The sequence below is a fragment of the Prionailurus viverrinus genome, chromosome D4 (genome assembly GCF_022837055.1).
Source record: "Prionailurus viverrinus isolate Anna chromosome D4, UM_Priviv_1.0, whole genome shotgun sequence".
Lineage (NCBI taxonomy): Eukaryota > Metazoa > Chordata > Mammalia > Carnivora > Felidae > Prionailurus > Prionailurus viverrinus.
In genome coordinates this window covers 47,758,956-47,786,771 of record NC_062573.1, presented here as the reverse complement: position 1 = coordinate 47,786,771, position 27,816 = coordinate 47,758,956, and the positions used below count along the sequence as shown (strand labels likewise).

The 27,816-nt window shown below is 42.0% G+C and overlaps 1 protein-coding gene across 3 annotated transcripts in view; it reads right to left on the bottom strand.

Moving 5' to 3' along the window:
* The window catches only part of FREM1 (FRAS1 related extracellular matrix 1), a 285,770-nt gene that overhangs the window by 204,735 nt on the left and 53,219 nt on the right, over window positions 1-27,816 (bottom strand). For 2 of the 3 annotated variants that reach the window (XM_047830267.1, XM_047830262.1), the window contains one exon: window positions 6,011-6,123. The gene's annotated coding sequence lies outside the window, so the exon portion shown is untranslated. Of the gene's footprint in view, window positions 1-6,010; window positions 6,124-21,208; window positions 21,314-27,816 lie in introns of those variants that run through there. The other variant, XM_047830266.1, reaches the window with a different exon arrangement.

Below are 27,816 nucleotides of genomic sequence, written 5' to 3'. Positions count from 1 at the left end.
CACTCTGGAAAACAGTATAGAGGTTCCTCAAAAAACTAAAAATAGAACTACACTATGACCCAGCAATTGCACTACTAGGTATTTGTCAAAGGGATACAGGTGTGCTGTTTCGAAGGGACACATGCACCCCAATGTTTATAGCAACACTATCGACAATAGCCAAAGTATGGAAAGAGCTCAAATGTCCATTGATGGGTGAATGGATAAAGAAGATGTGGCATACATACACAATGGAGTATTACTCAGCAATCAAAAAGAATGAAATCTTGCCATTTGCAATTATGCGGATGGAACTGGAGGGTATTATACTAAGTGAAATTAGTCAGAGAAGGACAAATATCATATGACTTCATTCATGAGGACTTTAAGAGACAAAACAGATGAACATAAGGGAAGGGAAACAAAAATAATATAAAAACAGGGAGGGAGACAAAGCATAAGTGACTCATAAATATGGAGAACAGAGGGTTACTAGAGGGATTTTGGGAGGCAGGATGGGCTAAATGGGTAAGGGGCATTAAGGAATCTACTCCTGAAATCACTGTTTCACTATATGCTAACTAATTTGGATAAATTTTAAAAAATTAAATAAAAAAAGTGTGTATATATGCATCACTTCATCCAACTTTCATCTACTATTGTACCATTTACAGATAGTTGTTCTGAATTGGCTATTACTATAATGGTCATAAAATGGTGACCTCTATCATTCCTGGCTTTCTCCTTTAAGGAAGAGATTTTCTTTTACTTACTTATCTATTCATTTCTTTATTTATTATCACTATCAACTTACAATTCCTATTTTATTCATAGGCCCAGTGATGGTCGATTTTACAGGTCAACTTGACGAGCCATGGGGTGCCCACACATTTGGTTAAACATTATTCTGGATATTTCCATGAGGGTGTTTTGGAGGTGGTTAACATTTAAATTAGCAGACTGAGTAAAGCAGATTGCTTTTCTTATGTTTTTAATATGTTTAGTGGCCATTTAAATCTTTTCCTGGTGAGTTACCTTTCATGTCTTTTGCTCACTGTTCCATCCAGTTTTTGTTATCATCCCTCTTTAACATATGAGACAACAGACTCCAGGAAATGAAATAACCCAAGGATATACATGTAGGAATTGTTGGAGCTGAAACTGGAAACTGATCATATAAGGAGAAAATTGCACCAAAAAAATTATGTTTTTGTGTTTGGAGCTTTAGACTTAACTCTTCAAATCTTCTGCCACAGTAAACATATATTACCTAGATAATTAAGAGAGAAAACGCACTAAAATTAAAATGAAGAAAGGAAAGAAAAGAAAAGAAAAGAAAAGAAAAGAAAAGAAGAGAAAAGAAAAGCCAGCTTCTCCCTAAATCACAACTTTCAACAGTCTGCCAGAGTAATCTGCACCTCGAAGGTGGAAACAGCCAAGCATGTAGGTTGCTAGCTGTCAGAGGCTGTAGGAGTTTGCCATATTTGTATTTATTTTAAATAAAAAAGTAACAACAGAGGGAGATACAAGAAGAAACTATTGATAAGGCGAATTTGCACACTGAAACCAAGCAGCAAATGGGAGGCACAACCTCTACAATCAATGGCTTGAGATTCGTCAGAGAAACAAGAGGAAAGGAGGGGAGGGCACTCACCAGTAAGACGGAAATCTCAGAGATGGATTCAGGGTCTAAGGTGAAGTTCTCAGCACAGAGAAGAATGTACAAGGAATGCAACCAATGTGCACCCTCAGACAACTGAAGAATGGCAAAGTCTGAGGAGGCAAGAGGTAAGTGGATCCTTCTGCTGAGCAGTGGCTCTCAACCCCAACAGATTAACATCACCAGAGGAACATTTAAAGCAAATAGATGCCTGGGCCCCCACTGGGCCCCCACCCTTGGAAAATTAAATCAGAATTTCAGGGACAGGATGCTGGAATCCTTTTGGGAAGCATAGGTCTACAGCATCTAAGAAGGACCTTCCTGGATGTTTTCAAATATTCTTCCAAGGATAAAAGAAAGAGGTTAGGCTTATATTTTAACTCAACAAGTCAGCCCATCAGAGCATATAAAGAGATTATATTACCATCACCTTCTCACCACCACCATCATAATAGCTCCCATTTAGTGAATACTCTACTATGCCCCAGATCCTATGCCAGGCACTTTATACTTTAACATATTCTAATCTTTACAGCAACTCTTCAGGGTAGGTATTATTATTTCTACTTTAGATTCATGACACTAGGTTCAGAAAAATTCAAAGATTTACTCAAGTCAGGTCTTGACATACTTTCCACCCCATGAATGCACCACATTGTTCACATTTATCAACCTCACCAATTACGCTTACTTGATAATAAGTAAAGTCAATTCTACTCTGAGATATACTCCCAAGAGAAGTGAGTGCCTACATCTAAAAAAGACTTGTACAAATTATTCATAGCAACTGCAGCAATTCGATTCATAATAGCCCCAAAGTAGAAACAACACAAAGGATAAACAAATTGTGAGATACCCACACCACGCAATTCCACTCAGCTATTAAGAAGAACAAACTCCCAAACTGATACATACAACATGGGTGAATTTCAAAAACATTTCATTTAACAAGACAGACACAAAAGAGTGCATACTGTAAGATTCCATTATATGAATTTTGAAAGACAAGATTAATCCCTGTGCTAGAAATCAGAATAGTGGTTATACCTAAGGGGAAGAGGCAGGTATACAGTCACATAGATGTATACATATGTAAAAATCCACTGTTATGCATTTGAGATCTGTGCATTTTATTACATGTAAAAGAGATCTCAATCAAGTATTGTGATTAAAAAATAAATAGGAGGAATCTGACTCAAGGCCGCAAAGCTTAGAGTTGAGTCAACACAACAGAACCCAGGCTTGTCTGAGACAAAGCCTATGATCTATAAAATAGGGCCATTTTCTCCCTAAATGTGTATTAAGTACCCCCATTCACGTATCACAGTGACTCCACAAACTGAAAACCGTCCAAATGCTTAACCTTAACCTTAGGAGAACGATTAGGTAAATTATGGCATGCCCACACAAGGAACTATAATTCAGCCACTAAATGATGATTATGAAGATTTTAAAGCAATAAAAACAAATGCTTCTAATGTAATGTATGTGAAATAAAGCAGAATATTGAATTGTACCTATCTAAATGATTGTAACTATGTAAGCATCAGGAATGCAAACGTGTAAGGACTAGATAACAGCATTTAAAAACTCCTTAGTTTCAATTGAGTGATTGTGGATGGCTTTTTTTTTTTTTTTGGTATTCCAGAAGTTCCATTATTGTTACAATATTATCTTGACAATAGATTACAAAGGACTCAATAAGTATGAAACCTTTAAGGTCACCCAATGTTGTATTCCTAGTGAAATGAACCTAAGAGGTTCTATCTAGAACCTACCCTATTAAACCATCTAGAATTATGCCGAAGGGGAAGTAGGGCTCTTAAATTAGCCTCTGATACTTCTAGTACATGAAGTTCCTTCGATAGGACCAATTTTAGAGGCAATTCTCTCTAATTTGAGAGTTAATCAAGACATAATATGCAATTAAAGAAAATTAAATAGTACAAATAAAGAAATAAGAATCAAATATTTAAAAGGGGCCATTTGGAAAGCCAACTTTAGTACATTAAAGAATACACGAAAATGAATTTTTAATAAGGAATCGCTATGAGTAATTATTTATTGCTTTTAATTATTTATTGCTGTTAGAGGGTAAGGTCAGTTCTAATTTGTTATGTACATGCTCAATTTTTTTTTTTTTTACATACGTGTTAGCCAAGAGAAACGAAATATATTTGCATTATTAATTTAAAACAAAGGCATACACTTTCAGTTAAATATGGCAGATTGAACACATATTTTTCTCTGCTTCTCTCCCAAATCTGACAAAAATGTCAATAAAAGAAGAAAATGGTACAAGTCTGTTCAACCAGATCAGTAAGACAAGAGCAGCTGAGCTTGTCAACTGATGAATGGATTAACAAAATGTGCCACATCCATACAATCGAGTATTACTCAGCCATAAAAACAAATGACGTGCTAATACATGCTACAATGTGGAAGACCTTTGAAAACATTATGTTAAGTGACAGAAGCCAGTCACAAAGGTCACATATTTTATGACTCTATTTATCAGAGAGCGCCAGAAGAGGTAAACCCATCGTGACAGCAAGCATATTAGTGGTTGCCAGCGGCTGGGGTGGGGGACAGATAGGGAGTGACTGCTTAAGGGGTATGAGGTTTTGTGGGGGATGATGAGAATGTTTCAGAACTAGATGGGGCACAACATTGTGAGTGTCCTGAATGTCACGGAATTATACATTTTCAATGGTTAATTTCATATTATGTGAATTTTATCTCGATTTTTTTAAATAACAACACCAGATGAGAGATGAATACAAAATTTAGAAGATGGCAAACAAATGGGAAAATGGGAGCTGACTCACAGAGCAGAGTAAATGAAACTTGCACGTGGCTTATTGGAGGTTTCTTCTCCAGGGAAAATTAACAGCTGAAGAAAAACTATCCATAAAGTCTTAGCACATTCCTCCCTGGCAACAAGGCCTACACATAAGAGATCTTTAAACGCCTCACTCCTAAATATGAATGAAATGGATAGTCAGGAACCACAAGACGTTTGAGGAAATTATATACCCATGAAATAAGAACAAAATGCTATATTTTGCAGAGTATTAAGAAAGCAAGAAATGATGTTTAGAAATTAAATATATGGCAGGAGATATTAAAAATTCAAAAGGAAGGTTTAGAAAATATAACTGAGGAGTGAAAAATATAGAAGGCAGGACACAAAGACAGATGAGGAAAATAGGAGAGAGAATGTAAGAAAAATCGAGAGTTGATCCAACTCCTTGGTATTTGAGAAAGAGAGAACAAAGGTAGAGGGACAGACTGAATACTGACCCACAAAGATATCCACATCCTAATTCCTGGAAGCCATGAATGTTGCCTTATACGGGAACAGGGACTTTGCAAGTGCCATTAAATTAAGAATTCTTAAATAGATTATTTTATCCGGATCATCCAGGTGGGTCCTAAATGCAATCACAAATGCTCTTATAAAAAGGGAGACAAAGGGAGATTAGACACACAAGAGGAACAGGCACTGAGACCAGAGGCAGACACTGGAATCTGGTGGCTACAAGCCAAGGAGTGCCTCGTCCCCGTTGGAGGCAGGGATGAGTGTGGGTAGGTTCTTTTTTTTTATTATTATTTTTGTTTCTTCTTTGGTGGTCTGTTTGTTTTGTTGGCGTGTTTCTTTTTTCTTGATATAAATGTCATCAATAGAAGAAGCCCTGAAAAAGCCAACACAATTTTTGTGGGTTCATCAGAGCCCTGCTGACTTTCTGGGCTTTCACCTGCCCTTTATGTTATCCTTTCAGACGATTTTGCACAAACCCTTTGCTGCATCCCCAGTCCATTACAGGGCTATATCTAGCCCTGATTGGCCAGATAGCTTCTGGTGTTACAGATGGAAAAGTGCCTCCGCCTCCAAAACTGCTCAATAAACTAGGAGATGCCTCGCTTAATGATAATCATAACACTTACTTTCCACTTACTGAGTTAGCACTGGTAAGCATTATCTACATGTTTTAATAATTTTTACTGGAAAGCACACCATAATAAAACGAGAAACCAGTCAATATTTTTCCTGCAATTACAACTGAGATTACTCTTCTTGGAGCGAAGTTAGTAGCCATTGCCTATTCCAACAAATACAAAGAAACAGAAGCAGAACAACCTGTTCAGTCAGTGAGAGTTGGGTCTGCACCCAAACTGACAAAAAAATCACTAGTGGAATTTATGAAATACGTCGCATTCAAGTCGCGAACTTTAAACTTTCTTTCTGATGGAGCCAACGACAAAAACTCTATTAAGGGGGTAGCCAAGGACTGTAATTTGATCTCTAAATATCATAAACCCGAGTCATGTGCGTAATTACGCAGACAGTATCAAAGACATTTTACTCACGATGATGGATGTGATCTTGGCTCATAGTCCTTTTCATGATATACAGGGTTTCCCTGTTTCTAGGAACTTATATTCTCCTAATTGTTTTGTCTTTCAGTGATAAAAGGTACCATCTAAAAAAAGAAAGAAACCAAAGGTACACCATGTGAACACCTGAATGAGAACAATCCAGTCTTTCCCATCCCATAAGATTTCATGTAGTAATGAGTTTGGGGAGCACTCAGAACTGCTAGTTTCTGATGGGATCTGGGTGGATACTTTTCATTACAAAACAGAGTCTGTGAACTAACATTGTTAGAAAACATGGAAAGGAAAATGTCGACTTGCCATATATCCCCACTTCACTCAATATGTATTTATGTATGTGCATATGCGCGTCCACCTTCTTCCAGAAAGAATTGAATGCATCCTTGACATTTCTCCATCTGTACAAAGCAATTTGTTCCTAGTTCCTTCCACAACCTGCAAATATTTACTTCTATCCCCAACCCAGGGAAATGTAACAATAATATCTAAATCTTCTGGAAACTTACTATCTTGGAAGAAAATGTTTTGTCTTTCTAATTAAAGAAATGCATATCATGGAAAAGTCTGGAGAGGTGGGGAGTGTTGGAGATGTTAAAGAAAAAAACTTTTGAAGAAATTGGGAAATTAAAAAGAGCCATTATTAAGATGGATACAAGACCCTTTCAAATTTAATGTTTAGGATCAATTTCCAAGTAAATGCACTATAGATTCTATACATGATTGGATCACAACTATTAAAGACAATCGTCACTGGGAATTGGTAAAAATTCTGGAGACGTCAGACCACCAAAGGCTATGGAAGTGATACTGTCCAAGTCTGTATCTCTACAGAGTAAAGGGGAACCAGCTAACATCTGAGTTATAGGGGGGAGAGGTAGGGAGAAAATTACACTAAAGGTGTATACATATATATGATATACTGATATATGATATACCGAAAGCAAGAAAGACCATGGGAGGGGAGAGATCTAGTGGCCATGAGCAGGTGGTAGATCCTGCTTGGGTGGAGAGAGGTCGCAGGTTCACTCTTCTCCTTTTTGTCCCTCATCTGTACTCAAGAGCCCTTTGTGGCTGCCCCATAACCCTCTGATGGGGGGCCTGGAAACTTGTGGCCCCACTGCCCAAGACATAAGTATGTTTCAGATGGTAGAGAACCCTGGCTGATTTCTTCTGCCTTTTAGTGGGTCCTGGGTCTTTGGTTCTACCTTCTACAATTTGTGTGGAATTGGCGTCTTATTTCTGTCTTGTTACTGCCTCCAGTGGAGTCCAAAATTTGAAAAAGACCATGACACCAATCTAGTAGGGGAATTCTAGGTCCAGCTCACAAAAGTGATTGACTCTTGTTTTTTCTTTTTCTCTTCCTTCCCATTTCTCTAAATCAATTATTGAAACAGACACCTGGAATGGGAACTCCAGGGAAAGATCAGGACAGCTAGACTAGGAGAGCCTCTTGGGCAGGGCAAGGGTGATGAGGACTTCTTTCCAAAGCTTACAGACCATCTCCCTGTGAAAGGACTACCTGGTAGAGGGCTTCTCAATAACCCCAAACACCATGATTCAGTTTGACTTATTAGGAGAATCTGGAACACTTGAAGCAAACAGTTCCTCAACATCACTCATCAGCTATGTTCCCATCTCAGGTGTCACTAAGCCAAGCCTTCCCATTTTGTTAGGACTGATCTGTAAGAAATGCTGAGCCCCTGAAAGCTTCTAATCAGATATTACTGCATCTGTCCTAAGAAAGCAGAATCCTATAGAATGGAGCACAGATGTTCTTAAAGATCTGAGATTCTGTGTCCTTCTTCAGTAGAGGACTGCTGTCTGAAATACCAATGATGATCACATACAGAAAACGTCTTTGAGTTTTCGAGGAAGGATCAGTAGAAAATACATCCATCCACTTTAACAACGAATAACATGGAAAGAATAAGTCACAATTAAATCAATGCAGAAAGTCACAGAATTCATTCAATAATGAATATCTTCAACTTGCTTAGAAAGAGGGGAGGGAAAAATGGGTCCCAGATTTTCATTCTTCTTGTCTCTCAGCATCAATGTAAGAGGCAGAAAGAACAAAATGGGAGCTTGAAAAGGAAAGATTCTGCTCTTCAACCCCCAGTTCCAAAAGGGTTAACTTATATCTCTCCACCATGAGGTCCCAGGGCCACCAGGACCAAGGACGCCAGTTCCTAGGCCATCCTCAGAAAGCAGAGGCCTTCAAGGAGAGGCATATAGTAAGGAAAGCCCAACCTGATGCCCAGGTCCTTCCAGAGGCTCTATCAAAGAACAAATTTTAAAACAGCAGGAGGCAGCTGCTGCAGACGCTTCATCCCTGTTAAAGAGAGAAAAGACAAAAAGATCTACAGCTCCAAGCCTAAAGAGTGTCCACCTCTGTGCAGAGCCCAAGCCCTCCAGGTATTAGAGTTGCCTCTGTGGGCAAAGAGAATACTGAAACTCCCAAAGAACAAGTCCATCACGGGCCAGATCCCAAGAAAGAAACTGGGGCTTGTGTGTGGAGCTCACGCAAAGAGAGTCCACTAGAGGAGGAACTCAAGGACCCAGAAAAGCCAAATATACAAATTCCTGTAATGACAGGGATCCTTTCTTCCCCGAGTAAAGGTAGGGCTGAGGACTACATCCCACAGCCTTCGAGCAGAACCTACTGCTCTGAACGCCCTAAGCATTAATATGCAGGTCACAGAGAAAAAAAAAATCCAAAACAACTGCACAATTCCAGACAAGCAACTGTGTTTGAGGCAACCCCTTTCCACACTCCCCAGGAGCTTATGTCCCCAGCTAGGCCTTGAAAGCCCAGACCAAGGACACCCCAGCCATCAGGCCATATTCACCAGCATGCTAAACTCTGTCTCTGGGGGTATGTTTCTTCTGGTCAGCCAGAAAATTCTCCTCCATATTCTACCTCCAGCAAATTTTTTTTTCTCAAAAAATGCAATTAGAGAAAATAAATTCATTCTCCCATTACCACATCCTCTGAAGAGGATGGTCTGTGTTTCCCCTGTCCAGCAATGTTTATTCTCAGGCCATTGTTAGTTACTTGTTTCTTCTGTCTGTGGTGTGTTTGGGGGAAGGTTTAGGAACTCCAGGAGCTCAGGCTTAGAAAAAACAAGGGTTTTATTTCAGCTCTGAGAGGCAGCCTTGGCTTCCTGAAGGTGAAGAGGGCCCAAGAGGAAGTCTGACAGTGGCACAGCATATGTGACCTTCATTTGTAACTGTGGAGATACCCCATTTTCAAAATTGGTAATTTTAGTACTGCTATTATAAAAACATATGCATGTGCACCAACACCCTACTTTATAAACATTCACAGTTTTAAGCAATGGGAAAAGTCAATGAAGACCAGACCCCAAGACCTAGAACAGTCATTCCTTTGCTCCCTCATTGTCTTGAACGTCACACAGCTATGGGGTGCAGTGGGCGTGGTTATACAGGCAACAAAGGGCCAAGAATTACCCTCTCAGCCCCAGAGAACCTCCCATACCCTAAAAACAAAACTGGAGGTTTGGGAATTCAGAGGGCCAGAGTTCAGAAGAGTAAGGAGAAACCTCCAACCGCCCTGAGTGGGTGGAGAACTTCTACCTGCCCTCAAGACAGGGAAGGCAGGGCAAACCTGGAGTAGAAGGGGCACATGCTATTTACAGCTTGGCAAGGAAGTCTCCATGGAACTTCAAATGGCACTCAGGCTACTCTCCTGCCACAACAGGAGAACTGGGTTCAAAGACAGGGACAGAAGAATGTCTTATGGCCTGGGTCACCTTGTCCCTCCTCTCATCTGCCAGAAGACAGCCCATATCTGAAAGGATCATGGGAAAGAATATTTTCCTTACAACAGTACCTTTTTGCATGTTACAAAACATAGTGCCTTTCCATTGGACGCAGAGCTGGGGGAGCTTTTGCAGGGAAGGGATTTGAGGAATATCATCGAGCAGGACCCTGGGATGGACATAGAAAGGCCTGGAAACAAGGTTGTGAAGCAAACTCTGAACTCAACCATAAATTCTCCTTGCTGAAGGAGTACCTTGGAAAAGGGTATCCTCTCCCCACAGAGACTCTACAAAGTGCCCTGTCCCAAGTTAAAGTCCTGATTAACCTTCTAGGAGAATTCTAGAAAGTTCCTTGGCTCAAAAAAGGTAATATCTATACAGATGGATAATACCTTGATAATCAAAGCCCCTTGGTTCTTGGTGCTAAAACAAATTCAGTTGATGGCAAAAAGTGGCCGATATACCGCTTACGAAATGTTCGGAGTATTTGAAATAAAGTTGGACTGATTAGAACAAGCTCAAAGAAGGACAAAGTAGTGGCCTTAAAAAGAAGAGCAAAAAAGCAATCTTCTTCTACTCCAGTTTCTGGGGATTTCAGCTCAATGGAAACCTACACAAGATGAATTGTAAAGGGGGAACATGCAAAACTAGGAATCCCATAGAGATATCCGACAGCAATAATTAGAGACACAGAAGGAACACTTAAAAGTAAAAGGAATTTTTTTTCATGGGGCGCCCGGGTGGCTCAGTTGGTTGAGCGTCTGACTTCAGCTCAGGTCACGGTCTCATGGTTCTTGGGTTTGAGCCCTGTATTGGGTTCTGTGCTGACAGCTCAGAGCCTGGAGCCTGCTTCGGATTCTGTGTCTCCCTCTCTGCTCCTCCCTGCTCACATGCTGTCTTTCTCTCAAAAATAAATAAAGACTGAAAAAAAAAAAGCAAAAGGAATTTTGTTTCAAACCCACATACCAAACAATGACACATCTTCTGAAAAGTGGCAAAGAAGTCGATGCCAAATGTTGCAGGGGAGGGAAAAAAAACATGAAACTATCCAGAGTGAGACAGCCTTAGGTGAGATGTCTTCCACTACCAGTTGCTAAGGGGACAAGCCAACTGCTAACATAATAGCAGAAGCAATGTCTAAAAAATATGACTAAATCAAAGGAAGAGAACGGAAAAAGCAATGAAATATAATTACCTGGGTTCCTCCAATTCTTGCTCCCGCAGTTTCGCTCAGGGAACGAAACAAGAACAGCTCTTTTAATAAAGTTTCCCTGAGCTTCCTGTCCATTAAAGCTTTGTGACCTTCGCCAGAACATTAACCATCCTCCAAAACATTTGGCCTTTGTAAGGGCTTCAAATGGATTATAAAGCAAACCATGTGTCCCATCTCATATTCAATCACACTCACATGGGCCCTTTAACAGGCGCTAAATCAGTGTCTTGGAAACTTCCAATCGGAAACAGTCCTTTGGACATCGTGTCTGGGGCCAGACAAGGGTGCCCCCATCCTATATAGTCTAGCTACTTGCTCTGTTTCCTTTGAAATGCCTCCAATGATGTGATATTTGTATGCTCCACTTCGAGACACTGCATGCCATCTATTAGGACCCACTGCCAGGAGATTCTCTGTAATGCTCGCCTTCTGCTCTGAATATTCTAGTATTTCTCATTAGCAAGTATCTCTACCCAGCAGGAAAGCAGAAGGAAGCTGTGAATAATGCAGCTGGAGATTTTACAAAGAACACAGAAACTGGGGGCCAAAATATGCTTGCGAATAAATGGGCTGGGCTTCTTCCTTGTTCTCTGGATGCCTGACGTTCACCCCCTCCTGCTTCAGGACCTCTCATTCCGTATTGTACTCTTCTATTTATTCCTGTTTCTCCCCACCCAAATGGGAGCGCTCAGTGTCCGTAGTAAATACATGTCACATGTAGACCGGTGTGTCTGATGAAAAGAACCTATATTCTTTTATTATGGCAAGGAAATGACTATTTGGGTTTTGCTGGGTGATTTTGGTTTCCAAAGATGGAAAGGACAACTCATGTTGATATAGCAATCCTTTTACAGGGGACAGGCACCAGAATGGTCCATTAGTTACTTAAACATTACACAAAGGGATGCACGTTGTTCCGGCTGGGAAGATGTAAGCAGCCCCTGGGACTGTGCCAGACCCCAGGCTCTGACTCTTTGGACAGATGCACCATGATTCCTCCCAGTCACTGAAACCCCAGCCTTGCCTCGTGCTTCGGTGGGAAAACAGAAACCAACAGACAAGCCTTCCAACATGCTCTCACCACCAAATCTCCAGGCTGTCTGTGGCTGTGGCTCCCCTTTGTTAACTCATTCCTGGCAAGAGAGAGTGTCCAAGATCACTTTGCACTATGGGCCAGGACCCTGTCCCCTCTGTCCCTCTCAGGAACTTCAGTCCTTCACTTTGCTGCTCCTCATCTGGCCATTCCCAGAAACCTTCTATAGGCTCTGGTATCATCTGGTTGAAAACACATACAACACAACCTCCCCTCCCTTGACATCACAGTCCCCTACGGACATCAGCTGTTCTCCTTCTTAGCCAAGAGTCAGAAATGTTGCCTGCAGACCTTTTCTGCACTTCAGCCCTCTCCAAAACACCAAGTTACCAAAGCGTCCATCCTGCCTAGTCCAGTAAACCATTATCTTAAAAAGACCACACTCTCCTTCATGAAATACTCTCCCTTGCTTCTTCATACTCGCTTGTGTTTCTCTCCTGCCAGTCTGGTTCTTTCTCACTCTCCTTTGCCCACCTGCTCTAGCCAAGCTCTACTGGTTGGAGCGGCTCAGGGCTCAGGGCAAGCCCCCTTCTCTTCCTACACTGCACCCTGTGCAGGGGTGATCCCACCCAGTCTCTTGACTTTAAGTAAATCTGCTGATGACTCCTATATTTCTCCAGAGTCATCTACAACGGCCCACTTACCACACCCACTGGCATGTCTAAGAGATAGCTCAAACTTGAGATCTACAAAACAGAACTCATGATTTTCCACTTCCCCACCCACCCAACCAAGTCACTCCCCAAACTTTTCTGCGTTGGTAAATTCTTCCCCATCTTCCCCGTTTCTCAAGCCTGAACCTGAGTCATCCTTGACATCTTTCCTTCCCGAATTCCCATAACACAACACCATGTCCTATTGATTAAATATCCAAAACATATTTAAATCTTTCAAGTTCTTTAGATCTTACAGACTTTAAATGGTCTTCCTGTATCCACTCCTGTCTTTTCCAATCTACTTCCCACACATCAGCTAGGTTGATCTTCTTTTATTTCTTTTAATGTTTATTTATTTATTTTGAGACAGAGAGAATTCCAAGCAGGTTCCGTGCTGTCACAGAGCCCAACATGGGACTTGATCCCACAAACCATGAGATCATGACCTGAGCCAAAACCAAGAGTCAGATGCTTAACCGACTGACCCACCCAGGTGCCCCAGGGCTGATCTTCTTTTAAAAATATCTGATTATGCTAGTGCCCTCCTTCCCATTGTATTCCGTATAGAAAATAAATTCCCTAACATGGTCCAAAGACCTTCCAGATCTGGTCCTGACTACATCTTCCCCCACATATCTCTATCTGCACTCTAGCCCCACTGCATGATGTGGAGCCTGTGGACTGTCTACCCATGCTCATCTACTCCCTTGCAAAGCAGGAAAGCTAAGAATTACATTTCCCAGATGCCCCTCGTGACTAGAGACCAGCATGTGGTTTCCTCCTGCTAATCATAAGCACTTGACTTTGGACCTCAGTTAGGGACAGGATTGGGGGCACCTGGGTGGCTCAGTCGGTTGAGCGTCCAACCTTGGCTCAGGTCATGATCTCACGGTTCATGAGTTCAAGTCCCACATCAGGCTGTCTGCTGTCAGAGCAGAGCCCTCTTTGGATCCTCTGTCCCCCTCTCTCACTGCCCCTCCCCCACTGGTTCTCTCTCTCAAAATAAATAAACTTATTTTGGGGGGCACCTGGGTGGTTCAGTTGGGTAGGTGTCCGACTTCAGCTCAGGTCTGATCTCACTGTTTGTGAGTTCAAACCCCACATCAGGCTCTGTGCTGACGGCTCAGAGCCTGGAGGCTGCTTCAGATTCTGTGTCTCCCTCTCTCTCTGACCCTCCCCCACTCACACACTCTCTCTCTCTCTCTCTTTCTCTCTCTCTCTCTCAAAATTAAATAAACATTTAAAAAATTTTTTTAATAAATAATTTTTTTTAAAAGGAGGGAGAGACAGAGGATGAAACATCCATTTTGCTGGTGCAGACTGGGCCAGAACTGGTGTGGTTCTACAGTCGTTTGCTTCCAGATTTGATGGTTTACTGCAGTCAACAGTAGTTTCCCAGTCACAGAAGAAACAATGTGGTTCTGGGAGCCAGACGTTGTCCCTAGAGGCTCTTCCTGGACTGTATGCCCGAACATCTCTTTGTAAACTGCTGAGTACCTGATAAACCGCTTCTTCCTTAAACTAGCTAAGGAGGTTTCTGTTGTTGGCATCTGAACCCTAACAGATGGACTGATCAACTTTTAGTTACTTAGCTGAACCAAGATTGAGTTTCGAATGTGAGTTTTTAATCATCCTGGCTGGATTTAAACCCCTGTTCCAGCACTCACATGCTGCTATATGACCTTGGTAAAGTTACTTAATCTCCCTAGCTTCAATTTTCTCATTTGTAGATTAGGAATAAAAATAGCATCTACCTCAGAGGGCATTTGAGGATAAAATGAGGTAATACTGGTAAAACATTTGATATAGTTGCTGGCACATAAGAGTTCACTAGATGTTAGCTTTTATAATTACTATAATTAAGTATTATTATTTCCTTACTCTGGGCCTTAAAATTTGCTCTTTCTTATGCCTGGAGCATTCTGCCTGTGCACCCAATTAACTCCTACTCATCCTTCAGTTTACAAATCATTTCTTCAAAAGTTATTTCCTGGCCCATTTTAATTATGCCTACACTCTTGGTTTTCTCTCATAACAACATTATTCCCTCTTAGAGCATGCATCAAAATTTTCAATTACATATTTTTTTGTTTGTTTATGTATTTCATCCTAGTCTCCCCCTTGAGCTGTGACTTTCATGAGGTGGCGGTCATGATGACATATGTCCTGTCATATAGGGACGACCCAGCATTTTTCCTGACACACAAATGAGCTCAATAAATGTTTTTTAAACGAGTGACCTAGTCAACTGGTGGTAAAAATAACAAAAGAAGGGGCGCCTGGGTGGCTCAGTTGGTTAAGTGTCTGACTTCAGCTCAGGTCATGGTCTCACGGTTTGTGGGTTCAAGCCCCGTGTCGGGCTCTGTGCTGACAGCTTAGAGCCTGGAGCCTGCTTCAGATTCTGTGTCTCCCTCTCTCTCTGCCCCTCCCCTGTTCACGCTCTGTCTCACTTGGTCTCCCAAAAATAAATAAATGTTAAAACATTTTGTTTTAAACTAAATAAAAAAAAATAACAAAAGTTGGACGTGTGGAGAGCTGTATCACCAGCAAGTTCTAATATAGGGATCCCAGGCCCGCTTTGGCATAAAACAGCCCAAGACAAGTTTGGAAAATTATCTGTAAGTTTTCTTTATCATATCAAAATACGCATTAATAGTACTCTACAGTTTTCCAAGCCCTTTTTGATCTATTAATTCTCCTTTAATCCTTGTAACAACCCTATCATCTTATCCCATCTTATAGAAAAGGAAACATAGGCTTTAAGACGTCTGCAACACGTGCAATATCACACAGAGAGGAAGCAACACATTCCGCAAATCGCCGACTGGTAGTCATGAATTCCAACACCGCATTTGCCACTTTCCGGCTGTGTGACCTTGGGTGAATCACTCAATCTCTCCGAGATGGTTTCTTGGTCAGTGAAAAGGAACAATAATGTATGTGTGTGTCGTCGGGAAGATGACACGTATAATTTCTGAGATACGCACTGGTAACAAGCAGACCCTACACAGCATCACCATCATCATCGCCACTGGTGAGCACTCACTCTGACTCAGCAAATGGCCAATCATGCTTTTCCATAAGACTCTTGGCTTCCAGACCATTGATACCTGAGGACTGCATATGGTAATCAAAGCTGCAGCCTGAATGCCGTCCTCCATTTTACTCACAGAGGTTTGACGTCCCACATACCAGGCACGGATACACAAATCTAGCTCTCGTATGAGCTTGCCGCGGCTCTGCAATCACATTGTAACTCCCCTCACTGCAGGGACTAGAGCCACCTTTTTCTAGAGTGCTTTGGGCAGAGGTTTTGATTACTTATCCATGGATAGATCAGAGAGGCAAACAAAGCTATGGGCGGAAGTCCAGAGGGCTTCAAGAAAGCGTTATTTCAGAATGAATTCTGCAAAGTTGATGATCCAGATCAGAGCCAAGGCCCCTGGACCCATGCTCAGAACATCTTTAAACTTTAGGCCAGGAAAACCAAACAGTCCTGCGTCCTATTTCTGAGAGGAAATCGACTCTCCGATCGGCAGACTGTTAGGCAAAACGCCACAAACAACAGTCACGGATTTTGCTGTTGTGCAGGCTGACCTGGTTAGGCCATCATGGAGCAAGTATGACCGTGTCACAGGGAACTCGGTGGCGAGAACAGATGGCAGTAATTAGGAGACAAGTGATAGGGGTGAGCCCTGGGGTTTATGTTTTCAGCATCTTCTAGATGCTATCGGCTATGATCACAAAAATATTGCATATAACCAATTACAAGGGTCCCCAGTTCCTTCCTCAGGGCTATGACTTCAACTTCTTGAATATCCATATTAATAAGGATCTCTGGTTTTAATCCTATGAGATTGACCACATCATTTCCTCTTGGCAGCTCAACTGAACACAATGAATGGGATTCAGAACTCTGGCTCCCTCATCACAGCAAATCTCACGTCCTCACTGACCCTCTCACTGAGGTACCTGGCTGCTTTGTTCCCACATTGACGACAACTGAGAACTGCTTCCCGTCCTGAGTAGAAAGGCTGCTCAGATACGATGAGGCACTAAAGAGCAGTGAATGTCTGGCCAAACTCTAAGTGACAAGAAACCAAGCTTATTATTAAATCAGTCTCTGCAGGATTGCTTCAGAATATCATGTCTATTTTTTTTAATCTTTATTTATTTTGGGGGGGGGGTGGTGAAAGAGAGAGGGAGACACAGAATCCAAGGCAGGCTCCAGGCTCTGAGATGTCAGCACCAAGCCCGACGCGGGGCTCGAAACCACGGATCGCGAGATCATGACCTGAGCCGAAGTCAGAAGCTTAACCCACTGAGCCACCCAGGCGCCCCAGAATGTCATGTCTTAAATGAGAAAATGGCTACTATGTCTTGAAATATTACAGCCAATATTCATTTCACCCTTACCCCTTGTCAAGCACTGTGCTAGATTTGGGAGAAATCAACTCCTCAATCTTGACCACAGCCAGGTGAAGTAGGACTCATAATCATCCCCATTCCACAGATGAAAACTAGAGGCTCAGAGAAGTTAAGGAACTTTTCTGAGGTTACACAGCTAGTTAGCAACACAAATAATACCCAAACTCAGGTCAACCTCACCTAAAAGCTATCCTTAGTGTAGCTCTAGTCAAAGTCTCTCACACCCGTAGGCCGCCTCTCACTAAAGTCAGCTAAAGAGATCATATTCCTCTTTTCCTTTTATTCTTCAGGCATCAACTCAGAAGTCCTCTCCTCCAGAATCCCCCTTGATTCCCAATTTGCCTTATGCTCCCTGATGAGCCTATACAGTACTCAGTACACAGCACTTCTTATAACATCTGATCTCTCCCTCCAGACCAGGAGCTTAAGGAGGGCAAAGGCCAGGTTTGTGATGTTCATGGTGAGCAAGAGAGTGTCTAGACCCTCATAGGCACCGTGGACATAGTTGTGGGATTTACTGATTCATGAATAAAGATGACACTCCAGGTGCACCTGGGTGGCTTAGTCAGTTAAGTGTCCAACTCTCGATTTTGGCTCAGGTCATAATCTTACCATTTCATGAGTTTGAGCCCCACGTTGGGCTCCGTGCTGACAGTGTGGAGTCTGCTTGGGATTATCTCTGTCTCCCCACTCCACTCTCTGACCCTACACCCTGCTCATGCTGTCTCTGTCTCTCTCAAAATAAATAAACTTTAAACAAATGACACTCTACAATAGTTCTTTTTGAAATGTGAGAGCACAGTATCTCACTGCTTCTCTCCAGAATTCCCTTTGCCCCAGGAATCAGAAAAGCAGGTGAACATTGGTGGCATGCTTTCTGAAAATGCTGTAAATCCCCTAATAATGTTGATCCTTTGATTTTTAAAGGAGCTCACACTTCTTTGTGTATGGGAAAGCCGCTATGTCTTAAGCATACCAGCTGGCAACTATTTTTTAGCTTTCTTATGGGGGCAACAGAGGGAAACAAAGCTTGGCATCCTAACATATGTTCCCAAAGGTAAATCTTTGGGATATTAAGTGTCCATGTTATCATCGGCAACAAAGATCGCACTGAAGGACAGTACTAGGGAAAAGCATGGTCTTGCCTCTTTGCAGCTTAAGCAGGAACCAATACAGGATATGGGGGACCCAGTGCCAAATGAAAATGAGGATCCCCCTGTTCAGGAATTATTAAGAGTTTCCTGAGAGGGGCACCTGGGTGGCTCAGTCGGTTGAGCGTCCGACTTCAGCTCAGGTCATGATCTCACGGTCTGTGGGTTCGAGCCCCACGTCGGGCTCTGTGCTGACAGCTCAGCGCCTGGAGCCTGCTTCCGATCCTGTGTCTCCCTCTCTCTCTGTCCCTCCCCCACTCTCACTTTGTCTCACTCTGTCTCTCAGAAATAAATAAATGTAAAACAAAATTTTTTTTAATAAAAATTAAAAAAAAATAATTTCCAGAGAGTGACAGCAGGGCATTAAAGCAAGGGCAGGCTCTTCTAAGCACAGGTCCCTGCACAGAGGCTCAGGTCGTACACCCACAACATCAGTCCTAGGAGTGACGCCCACAGAACTGTTATAAAGTTCTTCCCTTATCATTTAATTTATTTCATTTCATTCTCATGGCAGCTGCATGAGGTGGATACTTACACAGACAAGACATGAGCACTGAACAAAGAAAGGTTTTGCTCTGACTGGGTGGGGGAAACAGACTGGTGGAGTAACTGTCAGAGGCAGAGAGACAGAAGACGGAGACAAGAAGCATTCTGACCCATCCCAAACGAAAACTCAGTGGGACCTTTCTCTCTTTTTTGACGTTTGACAGGGAAACGAAGGATTGAGGTAGAGGAAGTGGCTTCCAAGAGTCTGACCCAGGAAATAATTATCAGCTCAGCACAGAGGATGATAAGCATTAGTAATCCACTCGCTCTGTTTCTCAAGAAGCAAGACCACTGCAGGTCCCAATACTGTGCCCACTTGTTAGACCGGCCTCCCTTAACAGCCCCCACCATTGAGTAAATTCAACCCCAGCAGTGCTTTGTAGCCACCACAGCAGTGGAAGTGTGTGCTCGAGGACTGGAGGAGTAGGAAATGAAGGAAGCGAAAGCCATTTCTCTCTGATCAGCAGTGACTCTTGTGACAGCTGCGTGGCTGCCCTCTCCTCCACCCAGAGGGTAAACAGTGGGTCTGAGCAGGGCCCGGGAGAGCATTCATCCTTTCCGAGGCACTGCACTTTTAATTAAAAGCTCTAGATTTGGCAGGAAAAGCCTTTAAGTACCATAAAAAACACGAAATATTTCAGAACAAGTCTCATTCAGGATGAGATTTACACAGACTCCTAAGGGTTAAGTAAAGAACAGTCACTAATAAAACACACAGTACTTATTACCCAAGGTCTCTGAATGTGGGCACTGGCCTGAACAGGAATCCCACATAAATAAGCCTGGGCAAGATAAACCATCAACTGATGTGTGGCTCATTCCTCCTACGAAATCCTTCCAGTAAAAGAATATTGGGCTACTTTTTTAACGACAAAGGGTTATTGTTAAACTTTTAGGTGAAAAGCCAGAGGGATGAGAGCCCCACAAAGACTGAAATCCTGGCTGTGCTGCTTCTTTGCTTTATGACTTTGGGCAAGTTCCTTCACCTCTCCCAGCCTCTGTTTTCTTAACTGTAAACATAAGGCAATAATGAAAATAGTATAACTATACCACCCAAGGGTATCATGGGGGATTCAGTAAGATAATTATGCAAAACACTTAGCATGGTAGCTGGTACATAATAAGCACTGAATAGTAGTCATCTATTACTATCATTACTCTGACACTGAGGGTGCAACTTGGCAATACTTTTCTCACTGTTACCATGATCTTGTTGTCTAGAGCCCAGAGAGTGCCTGTAAAGTAGCAGGCACTTAATAGATATTTGCTGAATAAACGATTCACTGAAAATCAGTGTCTGCTTACAACACTAGATTTCAAGTTTCGCTGCGATGGGGTCCAAGAATTAACCATCCCTACGTTTTTTCAAAATATATTCACTGGGCTTCTGTGGTATTCCAGGTACGATGCCCTTGTAGAGTCTGTTTCAGACAAAGCGAGTGCTCAACAAAATTTTTATTTAAAAGAAGAGTTCTTGATCCTGGCCCCAAAACTCACTTGCAACACAAAGGCTAGTCCAGTGGACCATTAAAAAGCCCCACTGGGCTCTCTTACATGGAGCCCACAGTTCTCTGGAATCCTTCATTCTAGAGAAACCAAGTCTGTAAAGAAGCCAAGGAAATCATTAATCTTCTCAAGGAACATAGACCCTGGATTAGGCACTAATGTGTCAAAAGTGAATGGATGCTCCTTGACAGCAAGGATATTTTGTTTTGGTTTTCAGCTTTATGCTTTTTCTTTTTAATAAGTAAATGAATGCTTTTTTGTTTAAAATAAATAAACGAACACACACACACACACACACACACACACACACACACACACACACAGAGGCCATAAATGATCAGGAGCCCCTTTAGTTTATCACCATAATCCCAAACCCTCTTTGAGTTCTATAAGTCTAAGAAAAGGGTTCTTATTCTACAGAACAAAGTCAATTGTATAGTCACTGTTCTTAGCAACATGCAGGGAGGAAACTAGGTTTGTCTCCATAACCCCAAGAACTACCCATTAGACAAAGTCCCATGTGACCGCTCAACCCCAGTTCTTGCCATCCCCGCAACTCGGCCTCCAGTGACCTTCCTTGAGATGCCATTACACAGAGCACCGGAACCAGAAACTTGGCTCAGAGGAAGCGCCCAGTCACCCAAATGCTTTCCAGAACAGAGGACATATAAAGAAATTAATTTTGCAATGAGTGCACTTCCTGAGAAAAACAGCTTGCCTTTGTATCCAGTGCACAGTAAATACCTGATACATATTTATTGATTGAAGGCACGACCGGTCAAAATAGAGATTTTACCGGTCAAAATAGAGATTTTTCTGGTCTTCTGGGGCAGTCGTCCAATCCTTAGTGGCTGTTGAGTTCTATCAATGCCCACAATCTCTTTCTTCCTTTCTTTTTCTGTTCTTTAAGAAAAAAACAAAACTACAGAATTTTGTAGTAATCACTTATACATTCTGGCAATTTGAATAAGAAGGCTTAGTATTAGAATGTCAAAATATATGCCTGACTTAACCAGGCTTAACTCTGGCCTGGACTTAACTGAGCTTCTAAGCAGTTGCTGTCTGAGGCATTGGCAGGCTTTGGCTTGTCAGACTCTTGGAGTTCTTCAGTGAAAAATCTCACAGATAAGGTAATTCTCTCTATTTAACTGCAAATGGGGGCAAGGCCATGTAACCGTCTTTCCAGACTCTCTGAATAAAAGATTTTTTAAAATAGGGGCATCAAAACTTTGGTTGGGTTGGATGAACTTCAAACTCTTAATTTGGGCTCAGGTCCGTATCCCAGGATCATGGAATTGAGCCCCACATTGGGCTCTGCACTGGGCGTGGAGGCTGCTTAAGATTCTCTATCTCTCTCTCTCCCTCTGCCCCTCTCCACCACCCCCCTCTTAAAAAAAAGATTTTTTTAAACACACTAGCTATTTTTTACATTGGATTTGCAAAGCTTATTATTTTTAAGAATTCCGGAAAGCAACATGTCACAGGAAAAACAAGATAGACTATAAAACATGGTTGTGTCACATTCTCTGGTCTGCTTTAAGGTGTTGGTAAAAAATCGTCAAAATGAATCCAAGGGTGCAACATTGCCTTCTTTATGTTGCCTTCATTTTGTTCATTCTCTAGGCCAAGAGGGTGCAAACTGGAAAGCCAAACAGTAAATAGGTATTTTTCTCCTCAGTTTCAACCAGCAGCTTGTGCCTCCCTTTGGAAAGGAAAAACAAAACGCTATTTTAAAACATCTGAATAGGGGCGCCTGGGTGGCGCAGTCGGTTAAGCGTCCGACTTCAGCCAGGTCACCATCTCGCGGTCCGGGAGTTCGAGCCCCGCGTCGGGCTCTGGGCTGATGGCTCAGAGCCTGGAGCCTGTTTCCGATTCTGTGTCTCCCTCTCTCTCTGCCCCTCCCCCGTTCATGCTCTGTCTCTCTATGTCCCAAAAATAAATAAACGTTGAAAAAAAATTTTTTTCAAAAAACAAAACAAAACAAAACAAAAAAAAACATCTGAATAAAGAGACCAGGTTTTCTGTATGCAGGGCGCACTCAGCGAGAACCCGGCAAAGAAGAGGGTTCTAGAGGCTATACCTTTCATGTCTGGTGCAATTATCTTAACTGCTTCCAGGATTGCCCTAGCTAATGGTTTCATGGCCTCTGAACAGCTAAGAATGTTTGGGGGACAGATACACACACAAAAAAAGAAGACAGGAAAGTTTCACAAAAGGCCACGGAGTGTGATGGAAGCAAAACAGATTTCAGAATCAAAACACTATGTTCAAATCCGTAACCCAACACTTCCTGGCTATATGGCCTTGGACACATGTCACATGCTCTTTGAATGTCCAGTTCTGAAGTAAAAAACAAAATGTAGATAACAGTACCTAGAAGGTAGGACAGAATTTTTCAAAATGCAAGTTGTTATACATTAGCAGGTCATAACATCATTTTGAGGTACACTCGACATTTTAACAAAATTAAAGAGTATAATAGAATAGAAAACATCAAGGGTCCATCACAAGATTCATAAGATAAGCATTGTTTCATGAATTTTTCTTCCATTTTATACATGCCTATAATTATGTTATCTACGCATATTACATACAAGTATATACACAGACATAATTAAAATAAGTATTTCTTGTTAAAGATCACAGGCAAGGCTTAAAAAATTATTGTATGGAGGGGTGCCTGGGTGGCGCAGTCGGTTAAGCGTCTGACTTCAGCCAGGTCACAATCTCGCGGTCCGTGAGTTAGCCCCGCGTCAGGCTCTGGGCTGATGGCTCGGAGCCTGGAGCCTGTTTCCGATTCTGTGTCTCCCTCTCTCTCTGCCCCTCCCCCGTTCATGCTCTGTCTCTCTCTTTCCCAAAAATAAATAAAAAACGTTGAAAAAAAATTTAAAAAATTATTGTATGGATTTCATATAGATTAGAAGGTACGTATATGAAAATACGTAGTATGTAGTAGATGTTCTGTTATTGGTGGCTTCCTTTCCAAGGAGAAATGACTATATCTGGACAAGTTTGTTACAAAATCACCACTTGTTATAGACTGAATGTTTGTGTTTTCCGCCCCCTGCCAAATTCACATGTTGAAATCCTAACCCCCAATGTGATGGTACCAGGAGGTAGAACCTTTGGGAAGTAATAAGGCCACCATGGCAGAACCTTCATGAATAGGATTAGTGCATATAAAAGGTGCCCCAGAGAATTCTTCTGCTCTCTTTCCACCATGTAAAGATAGAAGTAGAAAATGAAAGTCTGCAACCAGGAAAAGGGGTCTCCCAGTGACCCAACAATGTCGGCACACTGATTGCAGATTTCTAGCTTCCAAAACCGTGAGAAATAAATTTCTGCCATTTATAAGCCACCCAGTCTATGGTATCTTGTTATAGCAGCCTGAACTAAGACACCATGTTTATGTATACGCCAGTGCTTCTCATTGCCTTCCTTTTTAAAAAAAAAAAAATAAATTAATGTTTATTCATTTTTTGAGAGAGAAAGAGACCGAGCACAAGCGGGGAAGGGGCAGAGACAGACAGACAGACAGACAGTCAGAATCTGAAGCAGGCTCCTGGCTCTGGCTGTCAGCACAGAGCCTGATGTGGGGCTCAAACCCACGAACTGCAAGATCATGACCTGAACCAAAGTCCGAAGCTTAACCGACTGGGCCACCCAGATGCCCCGCATTTTCTTCCTTTTTAATACAAGCTGTAACTTTTGGCATTTTGCTAAAACTAGCTTCTATGAGATATGAAGTGTCCCACCAAATGTTTGGACAGACCACTTTAAGATTATTTAGGAGGGGGGTTCATAAAACAAACTTCCTTACTTTGCGAAAATAGTCACCTGCCATTTGCTGTGGGTGATTAGTAAGAGAAAAATCAGCTCTTGTGAGTTTGTCCTTACTAATTTTCTGGATGTAAAAGCAACATCTACAGGATAAAGGGAGCTCACTGAACGCCTTATACGTACTAGGCTCTGTAACTACCTCCCCCCTTTATTTTACAACTCTGCGAGGTATGTATTATTTTTGCCTTTGTGCTCATGAAGAAACTGAAGCTCGGAGGAGGTGAGTTATTTGCCCCAAATCATGCAGCTAGTATGGAACGGAGCCTGGATTGAGATCCAGGTCTGACCACAAAGACTACGCCTTTTTCCTCTGACAAGAAATAGCCATGACCCCACATTTTTCAAAGCAATTCATTATTCTCTTTCCCTCCCAGAGAAAGGTGGCTTTTACCCACTGGTAAGACAAAGGCTTTTTCCACCAGTAGTGGTGTTCTCAATCAGAAAAAACAACCCACCGCTAAGTGCACGAAGAGCTGCCAGAACTTCATTTGTTCCCACGCACACGAAGACTGCTTTTCCAGCCTCCTCGCCCTTCCTACGGATGACCAGGTAAGTCCCACACTCATTCCCCAACCCCAGTAGTACTATGAGATTTAAAGAATGCAGAAACCAAAGACCTCACATGTGTGACCATGTGTATGTGGGCGCGCGCACACACACACACACACACACACACACACACACACACACACACCATGCCTCCCCCAGGAGTTCTTCTCAAAGTGCAAGCCCCCAGGAGCCTAAAGAAGGTCATCCATCGTTATCTTACATTTGGCAAGGGCTGGAGTGGACTGTCTTTTCTTGACAAAAGCCAGACCAGACGATGCACAGCATGGAAATGTCTGTGAAAACCAGTATCAGGAAAACAAAATGTTCTTATCAATGACATGTTAGGGGATGAATAAAATCTCCTGACTTAGCTCCAAATACCAGGATGGAGCACAGTCATAAGTCAGTAAATGAAGAAGGTTGGTCCCACATTGTGTCTGGATCTCAAGGTGAAAAGAATAAGTTTACCAGTCAATCAGGTCCATTCAGTATCTTCATGGGAAGTGGGTGATGTTTATCTCCCTACCGTTTTGCTTGTACCTTTCTTGGTCAGAGATACTTTTGATTTCAACGTTTCTTTTCCCCTCCTTGCATCAAAACCAACCCTCAAAAAAAAGAATTTTTTGTTCATTTGCTCCTGCTAAGGTGAAAATTAATGATGTGACTTGATATGCTACCTATTCTAGGGGCTTCTGCCTCATAAGCAGGGACAAATATAGCAAATACTTTTAATTGTCTAATTTTGTTCCTTAATGGAGAAGCTAGTTTTTCTTCCTGATCCCTTTTTATCATAAAAGGTAAATAAACCATGAGGCTGGGAAGGAGGAGAAAATGACAGAGACAAAGTCCCAACCAGTCGGGGGGGAAGGGGCATAGAAATATCTGTCCTTCCTAGATGAAGGGCTAGAACAGAAGGGAAAACTCAGGTAAAGCAAGAAGGTTAAGCTCCAGATATCTTTTCCTCTTCCACTAGCTACCTCGAAGATGAGGTGACTTCAGAAACATCCAAAACATTGGAGCTGGTGACCCATCTTAGTCTAGCATTGTATTGGTGAAGTCGTGGTCCAGAGATGAGCCTTAACCTTCAGCTATACATAATCTTGACCGTAGTGTAGGAAAAAAGGGGCATGGGGTAGGGTGTCAGTGAGAGGTTATAAATAGACCCAGGCATAAAGAGACTGTTGAATTATACCTGGATGAATTTACCACTGCTTTGGCAGTATAAGCAGGAAATAGATTGATTTCTTTCAGTAGATGCCTCCAATTCTGTTGAGCCCCCTTGACACTGAGTGGTACATCCCTTAGTGACATCCAGGACAGATTCCATACCTTCCCAGTCACTTTCAGGGATTAGAACAACCCCTTTTCAGTATTAAAGGCTTAATTCTATTCCCTATACTCCTGCTACTGATCTCAAATTTACACCAGTTTCGACTGAATTAAAAAAATGTTATACGTGGTTCCCACTTGTGACAAATGCAAGGACTAAGAGATGGCTAAGTCATGAATATTACCCTCATGATAACTCAGGATAACTCAAAAGCAGCAGCCAAGGAAAGAGTACAAAATTCAGCTGCAGAAGCTAGGTTCGAGACGCAGAGCTTGGGCAGGGGAGACAGAATGGTTAGCTCCTTAGAAGGGGGACAGGAATGAAGGGGGCCAGGAAGTAGCGACATCTGAACTAAATGCACAGAGGGTCAACGGGGCATTCCCAGAGAGAAAGGCATTCCAGGCAGAGTTGGTCAGGAGAACAAAACCACTCAAACATTAGGTGTAAATAACTCTCAGAACAGCTTAGGAGAGTAGGAACAGTGATGCTAAAGCCATGTGGAGAGGATGCAGAAATAATCCTCACATGATTGGTTCTTTCATCGACTCCCTCAAAAGCCTCCAGAGGTGAATCCCAAAGGAGGTACTTCTACGGGGAACTAAGTGAAGGAAATTTAAGTGCATTGTTTTCAAGCATTATTTTCAAGTAACCTCACTGGATTTGAGGGAAGACATGGGGGTTCTAGAAACTTCGGTCTCTCTTTTTTTTCACACTAGTCACTCATTTTAATTCTGCTTCCAGGAGGGGCCAGAACCACCATCGAAGTAAAATAAATAAATAAATGCGCTCTCTGGTGAATGTCAGAAAGACATTTGTTTCAAAATATACTGAGCAGTAGGCCTGTGTAGCCCCATCACCTAAGCCAAGAGTGGAGACAATGACTTCTGTTCTCTTCCGAATCCATTGTATGTATCTGGAGGCTGAGATGCTCAGGGTGATAGGTGAAGAATGTTTGCTTAATGTGTCTCATGGTTAAGTGCTTAAAAAGCTTCAAAATTCTTTCCCATCTGACCCGTTGTTCATAGCCAAGACTATTTATGAGATAGAACTGAATTTCCAGAGGACGTATTTCCTTGTTACAAACCTTAGTAATTAATATTTTATGGACAATTCTCACATTCTGCTAGATATAACTGAGGACGTTGTTAGCCCTTAAGACTAATAATGTCTGAATTTCATTTTATGGAACAATAAAGATTGTAAGAATGTCATTTTTCTGGTTTAGAATCTTCATTTATTGCATTTGCTTTAATATGGGTACTGCTGTTTGAGCTGTTATTGTCTACCTTTTCCCTTTCAGATGTGATCTGGGGAAACAGTTTTCATCCCCTTTCACTCAGAACAGTGTCTGTCCTATAGCAGAAGCTCAATAAACACCTGTAATTCAGCAAAAGAACAACCATGGGAGAAAGGTAAGAGGTTGGGTAACAGAGTCAGAAACCTGATCCAAATCCTAGTTTCACCATTAACCAGTTGTATAAACTTGGGTGGTCAAGTCACTTAATATCTGGGAATCTCAATTCCTTCATCTTTACTCATGGGATAAAATACTCACCTCACCACACAACTTATGACTGTCATGTGAAAGGATGTACATGAAGAAGCCTGGCACAAATATAAGGAATCGATAAATCCTAGTGGAACCGAAACTTTAAGCCAGTTCTAAAATTATTATTACCTAAATA